At 37.3% G+C, this 8,935-nt stretch overlaps 1 long non-coding RNA gene across 1 annotated transcript; it reads right to left on the bottom strand.

Moving 5' to 3' along the window:
- Positions 1-1,556: 1,556 nt before the first annotated feature.
- Positions 1,557-4,336, bottom strand: LOC124628846 (uncharacterized). The gene is made up of 4 exons (XR_006983572.2): positions 4,269-4,336; positions 3,983-4,035; positions 2,103-2,161; positions 1,557-1,595 (listed from the first exon to the last, which is right to left on the bottom strand). It is a non-coding gene; the product is annotated as an uncharacterized LOC124628846 (long non-coding RNA).
- Between the last annotated feature and the right edge of the window lie 4,599 nt (positions 4,337-8,935).

The raw sequence follows: 8,935 nt of genomic DNA on the forward strand, positions 1-8,935 counted from the left end.
TTAGAAACAGGGACACCCAGAGACAAGCACAAATCCAGCCTATGACATTGCTTGTGAGTGGAATGCAAAACAGAATGAGTTAAGTTAAAAGAGTCAATTAAATGTAAGAGCTCTTTAACCATAGGCTTGTTTGGGAAGCACACATGAATGTTAAAATCACCCAGAAGTAACAATCAGATTTAGATACAACAACAACTAGAAACTCAGAAATTCTTGAATAAAAATTTTGCTGTAATTTGGAGGACGATATATGACTGCACAGGTGACAGGGAAACCCAAGTCTATGTTAACAAACAGCATTTAAATTGTTTCTTGAATATTGTTGGAAGTAATGCAATTACTGTATGCTGATACAATTTTGAATCATTTGACATTTAAGGGATATTGCAAAGGGGTGGACTCACTTCTGCTGTATACTATACTACACACCATTTATTATTTATTGCAGCTTTTTTCCAAGGTGTTTATTCAAGGTGTCTCTTTACTCAAAAATCTGGCGTTCTTGGCTATGTTAAAGAGTGGACAGTTCAAACTGCGTGATTAATTCTGACGTGTAACTTGGCCTTGACCCTTCTCCAGGATCTTACTCTTTACCCTTGGGATTCTTGTGCATTGCAGCTGGGTCATGCTTTTGATCTCTCTTGGAGATTTTAACTGGAACTTCCCTGAGGATACTGCTGCAGAAAAAAAAAGATGAAGAAATTTTAGAAATGTCCAGAATGCTGTACCTCACTGTAGATGCTTTGAAAAATAACTGTTCTAATAAAACTGTCTGTATATTTTAAGATATTTTTAATACAACTTCACATGCTGACTGACTAAATGCATTTCGCCCAAATTTATTCCCTATAATGATTTTTAAAAAGTGTATAATAAAAGCTATTTGTCTCTATTAATGTTGACACATGGGACAATTTCCTTATTGTGGTTGATCTGGTGCGTCTCTCCTGGCTCTCTTCAGCCAGCATAATACTCTCCTACACACATATGCAAAAACATGTCAAAGGGTATTCACACTGTAAGCAGCCAAAGCTTACAAAACCTGAATCAGGCAAAAACGTCGATAAGAAATCCATCATAACTTCAGGACCTCGGAGCACTTGCCGAGCTTTGACTTTTCTCCTGAGAGCCCAGCGTCCTCTGTAGGTGCTCGTTCTCTCTGGTGTGCTCTTGCACGACTTCAACCTTCACTCCGACTCTTACCTAGCACAGTCATCACACTCAGTCAGGTAGGGGAGACCGAGGATGGTTGTAACACCGGCCGGTTGTAACACTTCCGATTTCTCCAATCAGGAACAAGTTACAAATCACTATTGGATGAAAATTATGACAAAAATAAAACACAAGGGAGACAACTGTGGGAAAATAAGGGTTTAATAAGGAAAAAGGGCACACAGGTTAAGAGCATAAGTTACTAACACTCACTAACTTTGTAACACACACACACTAGATATGTAAACACGCTAGACAAATGAGGTTAAGATGATTAAAAGAAATAAACAGAGTTCATACACTTACCCATAGTAAAAAGCAAAGGAGGATTTAAAAAGAGATGGGTGAGGTCCTCACTTGTTGACAGTCAGATTAATAATGACCTAAGGAGGTGAATTTTTTTATTTTTATTTTATTTTTATTTATCTATTTATTTTTAAAGGGGACCAAAACCAGTTGGAAATTAGGGAATCAAAAATAATAAAAGCAAACTTAATGGGCCGTGAAAATAAGAAAAACCAAAACACAATGGGCTTCAGAAAATACCTAAAAACACACACAAAGGTATTGGTAAAAAAACCCCGAAAAATTTGACTCAATGGGGACTGGAAAAAAAACAAAAAATTAGACCTATTGGACAAGAGTGAGCTAGGGGCATACATAGGAGATAGCAAACTGTATAAAAGAGAAGCCCCAACTGAGGGGACATCAGATCGCTTTGGGACGTCTCACTGATGGGATCTCATGGTGGTTGGTAATAAACTTGGACCCTTGCTTCTCTCACCTGCTGTGTTCTTGTGTATTTCTTCATCCACAAATTGGTCTAGCTGATGTAAGTATTCACTTTAAGTGATAGTAGCTAATATTAGTCGTTTTTAAAGCCAACATACCTGATTCACTTCACACATGCTCAGTTTAGTCCTTATTCCACATGTAAGGAAGTAGAGCCCTGTGGCAGACACAGCTGAATTTAGAAGGGGGGGAACCCCTAATTCTAAGGTAAGAAAGTAACTTTTTTTTTACTTCATTTATTTTTGTGATGCCAGTGCCTTTGTAGTTAAACTCATCAAAGTTTAATTATGGTTATTGTGTGTCTGTGCAGATATTGTCATATATCAAGGAGGTAAGCTTGGACTTCATTTCCCAGCAGCCACTGCACCAGACCACATCATTGTCACATGACCACCTGCACCTGTATCACGTTTCTGTTTAACGAGCACTCCTATATATAGCCACTGTTTGTACTGCTTCCTTGTTTTATGTATTGTTTTTCTTGACCTGTGTCCTGTTTTGTTTCATAGTTTATGGTTAGCCTTAGCCACAGTATTTTGCCAAGTTGTCTTAGGTTTGTTTATTTGTTTGTTAAACTGTTTGAAGATCTGCACTTGTTTCCGTATCCAACTTTGTAACGTGACAGCTATTTTTCATGCAAGTTGTTACTAATGCTAATGTTTTGGCTGTTAGCTGTAAGGTGAGCTAGTTCATGGCCACAAGACTCTGTATTAGTTGTAACATAAATGAAACATGTTACAACCTATCCCAAGCAAATCCTTAGTTGTATTGATGTTTTATTTGAATTGCTAGGTCTTGAAACAGAAAGACACACTGATGTGGGTCTCTCTGTGTTTTGAAAAGAGCATCAGATTATGTAAAAGAGCTGGGGAAAGTCTGTAAAATCTGTGGCAAAATTGTATGGCATTTGCCATGTAACCCTGTATAGATTCTATAAAAAGAGGAAGATGTTAGAAGAGAAGGGATCAAGGGAGCTTCCAAGTGTAGGCTACCACAGTGCAAAGAAGGTCTTCACTGATGAACAAGTTAGTATTAGTAACAACTTGCATGAAAAATAGCTGTCACGTTACAAAGTTGGATACGGAAACAAGTGCAGATCTTCAAAAGAAAGAACTTAGAGAATATCTGATGAGGGCAGCTGATGCATTTTCTGGACTGTGTCCATGAGATGAAGAGTAGGATTAGGGATTATATAGGAGAACGTTAGAAGAAAATGATCAAATTATAGTGGTGCCAATGTAATACATACAGATGGATAGATGCGGGAAATATTGGAAATGATTACAGGTGCGAGATTACAGGTGAGAGATCTTACGTATCAGCTTGCTGTGAAATGTGGGTGCAAATATCTAAAGACATTGGATGAATCTTCAAAGGCAGGAACAGACTGGTTTTCAGTCTACATGAAAAGAAACCCAACTCTGTCCATTAGGAACCCTGAGGCCACAAGCCTGGCACAGGCTACCAGTTTTAATTAGCACAATGTGGCAGTGTTGTTCAATTATTGAAGGTGGTGCACATTTGCTTTTTATTAAGTTTTGTTACACACACACCAACTATGTTGAAAAGTCAAACAAGGGTTGAATAAAAAGCTTTCAAAGTCCATTTTTTGTCATAATCCTTATTTCACAATGCGACATATCACCCCGGTGGATATCATAATGTTATACCCCAGGGTATGTTACAACTAACCCAGTTTACAGGGTAAATTTTAACATTTCACTCCTTGTGTTTGAATCTAAACCACGCCTTTTCTGTGTGTGCTGTGAAGACAACAGATATGCCATTTAAAAGCAGGCACTTGTAATTAGTTTGAGTCGCACTGGCTTAAAAGAACTTAAAAGATACAGACAGAAATGTCAAAAAACATCACAACCATCCCTGGTCTCCCCTATAAGTATACCCGACTATGTGTGTGTCTGTGTATTTACATCACTGTATGTATATATATATATGTTTAAATGTGTATTAATCTCACATTTGCTTCATGAATGTAGCATTTGTGGAGTTTTATGACTGTCTTTCAGCATCCTGAGGAAACATAGACATTACAAACAATGGCATTGGTGGTTAAATTGTAATGCTTATTATTATCCATATGACAAATAATGAGTAATACCTACATGCTACATAATGCAAAGCGCTATAAGAGATGACCTATGATGTAATGTAATGTATGAAATCATAATTAATCATAAACAAAGCATATTGTGGTGAAACAAACCCTCTGCCTCTCCATGCACAGTTCTTTTTCCTTTACTTACTTTTGCTTCAGGTCACGACCGGCTTCTTCCTTGTTCTTGCTGTTGGTCTCCTCCACCTCAGACTCGAGCTGAAATAAAAAACAATCATTAATAATAAAAGTAGCTGTAATAGTACCAGTCATTTCGAACAAATTACAGCCACAAAGCTATTCAGTCTATATTATGTCACTTATTATATTAAGTCAGTTATTTTATATTTGGCAGACTTAATAATAGAAGAAAAGTAAATACTAATTGATGAGCGTGCTGAAAGCAAAAGTTTGTACACCCTATCAGTCACTTGTTCGCCCTCCGCTGACCCGTTACTCAATTCTATCGTTCCAGTGTTTGACAGTGTAGATGCTATATAAAATCCTACATACTGTTAAACTCCTCCCCTTTTTGACAATCAGATTCTTCTCTTGAATTCCATTCCGCAGTCGCTCGATTTCCGTTTCATCGTTTTTGTATTAGCAGTTTTTTTCTTTCTTCACTCAGTAGTCTATTGATCGTGACCAAATCCTCCTCATTCTGTTCTTTGCTCTTCTCATTCATTTCAAATGTGTCTTGGAGGAGGATTTCCTGCAGGGACAGTACGGGGACAACCTTTTTATTTATTTTTTGCAAAGTCAGGTTAGCTTATTCAATTTTATTTATATCAAAATGCTTTAGTAATCAATTATTGACAACTAGGGGTGTGATCAAGTTGCTGCATAAGGTGTATACTGTTAGATTATACCAGAATAGATAACAATATCCTGAGAAAAATGTTATTCTCAGGTGTTCCCTAAAGTAGGCAACGAGAGTTTTGTAAAACATTACTGCCTCTTTTTAAAGAACAAATCAAAAGCAAGTAGAAATATTCTAAACACCTTGTTTATGGAACGTCTAACATGCACCTGAATCTGATCATGATGTTCTAGCATACACAGTAAATTACTGAAAATCAGGATACTGAATTGCACAGATAACTAATTAAAAATGATTTGGCATGTACAAACATGTACTGCATTGCAACATAAATAACGAATTACTCCCAAAAGAATGCTGCTACGTATGTGTGAATGACTGAATGTTCGCCAAAAAGCTCTTGTAATGGTAGCATGAGTCTCACCTCGTCATGTACAATCTTGTTTTGCTCCTCCTTGTCCTGTGCAAGATCCTCAGATTTTTTGTTTGGCTTTCTTACATTGGTCCTGCGGGCTCTGCACTTCCTTCTTTACCTTATTGATGGTATGTGGTCCATTATCTCATTTTTTATTTTACAGACGTGCAACAAACTACAGCGCATATTAATGACACTGTGTGGGTGTTCCAAATGAGTTTAAAATGTGGCAGGTGTTTATACCTTGTACACATTTCCTCAAGATGCAACACTATAGAAAAACAGCACTTTGTGTTCAATTGATTGCCGTTTCCCACACGCAGCTGGTTGTAAAAGCTACACTGATTGGAAAGAGGCCTTTCACAGTTCTAGGTATAGACATTCAGGGCTCCTGCTGAAAACTGCCTTTATCTCCTCATTGTCTATCCACTCTGCTAATCTTGTCCTTTTTCAGCGTAAAAAAAAAAAATACTGAAACAGAACTATTCGACATGACCACATGCAAACTACTGTTCTGAAAATGGTGTAAACAAAATGCTAAATAATTATAGCCAGATGCATAATTACCTGCCATTATCTACAATATTTCTCACCTATTGCTGTCATTACAAATGAGTTTTAAATCATTTTGTTCTTTGAAAATATAACGTCGTGACCACATACCATATATCGAAGCATAATATTTGATTAGGTTATTGTTATACCATTTTTTTTTTCTTTCATATTACTCCACAAATCTCCAAAAAAAAAAAAAAAACACTACTTCTCCAAGAGTCTCTTTTCAAATTCATGGCCCCTTTCTCCTCCGGGAGCTGTTTCTCATATTTGTGGCTGATTTCCTTGAGCTTAGAGTCAACTTTCTGCTTCATCTCCTTCTGGATCTCCTCAGAGTTCAGCAGCTCGGCCTGTTACTGTAGGGAGAAGGTGGAGAAGAAGATGCAAGCTAAAGTGTAAACACTCCAAATGTACTAATCCCGATGAATCTCTATTCCCCCATATAGTACATTTAACTAGTAAGAATACTAGGAAAAGAAATTAGGGGGATTCAGCACTGACACCTATTGTATTACATCAGCCCACAAATCATAAATTGACCATTATCTACTGTCCTAGTCTCACTAATGAGGCCTTACAGCTAAATGATCGGGAACTGAAATCTCATAGTCTAACCTGGATTTGGCTTATCAAAGTCTCGATCTCCTGGAGGAAATTCTGTCTGACTTTGTTAAGCTTTGTCCTGCAGTCCATATGATACTCATTTAGCTTGTCCATCTGGTCTTCTGCCTCTGGTGTACTGTGGTCCTGCATGGTTTAACACAGAAAAATATCAGAAACTTTGAGCGTTTTATCCAGCAACTGTGTTACTATAAAATATAACGAGATAGCCTTTGTTAGTTGCACAGACATTACTAAGTAGAGGAAACCCATGGAGAGAACATGCAAAACACCACACAGACCGTCACATGACCTCAGGACTGAACCAGGGACCCTGGAGCTCTACACCACTGTGGAAGTTACTACTATAAAGTTAAGCTCATTCTATCAGTTTCAAAGAATATATAGGTAATTGCACATCCTTGGCCTGGGTACGGATGAACCACTCAATACAGTATAGTGTGTTTTTTTGTTTTTTTTTACCATGCTCAACACTAGTCGGTGATCCTCCAGATGAGGAGGGAGCAATCCCCCGAGGTCAGGAGGAACTGATTATCAGGTGTAATGACCATCTGGACACACGATAAAACATTACTGTCTTGGAAAAAATAAATAAATTACTGCCTTGGAAAAAATGGGGAATTGGAAAAAATGGAAAAGTTCATTGAAAGCAACAAGAACAGATACAGTGGTGCTTGAAAGTTTGTGGACCCTTTAGAATTTTTTACATTTCTCCATAAATATGACCTAAAACATCATCAGATTTTCACACAAGTTCTCAAAGTAGACAAAGAAAACCCAATTAAACAAATGAGACAAAAATATTATACTTATAAATATAATTTATTTATTAAGAAAAATGCTACAATATTACATTTCTGTAAGTGGTTAAGGTCTGGTGATTGACTTGGCCGGTCTAAAAACTTCCATGTTTCCCCCCTGATGAAGTCCTTTGTTGAGTTGCCAGTGTGTTTTGGGTCATTGTCTTGCTGCATGATAACATTCATCCTGATTAATGGCGATGCATTTCTCTGTCCACTGGCAGACAAAATGTTCCTGTAAACATCTGAATTCATTCATCATGAGTTACATCATCAACAAAGATCAGTGAGAATGTTCCAGAAGCAGCCATGACACTACCTCCACCATGTTTCACAGATGAGCTTGTATGTTTTGGATCATGAGAAGATCCTTTCTTTCTCATCACTTTGGTAGAGGTTAATTTTGGTTCCAGAACTTTTTGGGGCTCATCACTGTATTTCTTTATATATTCCAGTCTGGCTTTCAGATTCTTACTGATGATGAGTGGGTTGCCTCATGTGGTATGAGCTCTATATTTCTGCTCTTAATGTATTTGAACGGTGGACTGTGATACCTTCACCCCTGCCATGTGGAGGTTATTGGTGATATCACTGACTGTTGTTTTGGGGTTTTTCTTTACAGCGCTCACAATGTTTCTGTCATCAGCTGTTATTGTTGTTTTCCTTGGCTGACCCATTCGGTGTCTGTTGCTCAGTACACCAGTGGTTTCATTCTTTTTCAGGACATTCCAATTTGTTGTCCTGTCTATGCCCAATGTTTGTGCAATGCCTCTGATTGCTTTCCCCTCTTTTCTCAGCTTCAAAATGGCTTGCTTTTCTACCATCGACAGCTCTTTGGTCTCCATGTTGGCATTATCCTTTATAACAACACATGTAGTCTTCACAGGCGAAACTGAAGGCTAAAACCTTAGAAGAGTAAATGTTTAGAGCAATTTATTGTTTAAACAATCAATCTAACAGGACACACCTGGGTAAGAAGGAGCACCTGTCAGTCATATGCTCCAAGATTCTTTGCTCACCTACAAATTGGGTGGTCTGATACAAAATGTGCTAGGTTCTATATTGTTTAGCACATTTACATATGAATACCATGAAATAAAAGCTGAACTTTGAACCCAAATGTCTTCAGCAAAAATAAATAAATAAATAAATAAATAAAATATTGGTCTTGAGGTTCCAAATGTTTTGGAGGGGACTGTGCTAGTTTAGCTAGTTTTGTGGGACATTGACTAGCTTTTAAGCTTAAACATGGTGCTTTACTAAATTATTTTAATTAAATGCTAAAATTAACAATGAGAACAATAATGGAACAAACAATTCAAGTAGAAATTAAGCTACATGGGTTATGCTACATGGGTTTGCTTGTATCTTTCTCATTTGTAAGTCGCTTTGGATAAAAGCGTCTGCTAAGTGAATAAATGTAATGTAATGTAATGTGGGTTATATGGGTTACTTGGCTAGGCTAACATTACCAAGCATTGCTTAAACTTTTTTATACTTAATGTGTTATTTATTTATTTTCCTTAGTCTGATAATCTCGAGAATTTACTCCGTAGCTGTGAGCTGAGCAGGCCGTTGAGAATCTGCTGGCAGCTGAAAACACATGC

The sequence above is a fragment of the Ictalurus punctatus genome, chromosome 13, assembly GCF_001660625.3.
Source record: "Ictalurus punctatus breed USDA103 chromosome 13, Coco_2.0, whole genome shotgun sequence".
Lineage (NCBI taxonomy): Eukaryota > Metazoa > Chordata > Actinopteri > Siluriformes > Ictaluridae > Ictalurus > Ictalurus punctatus.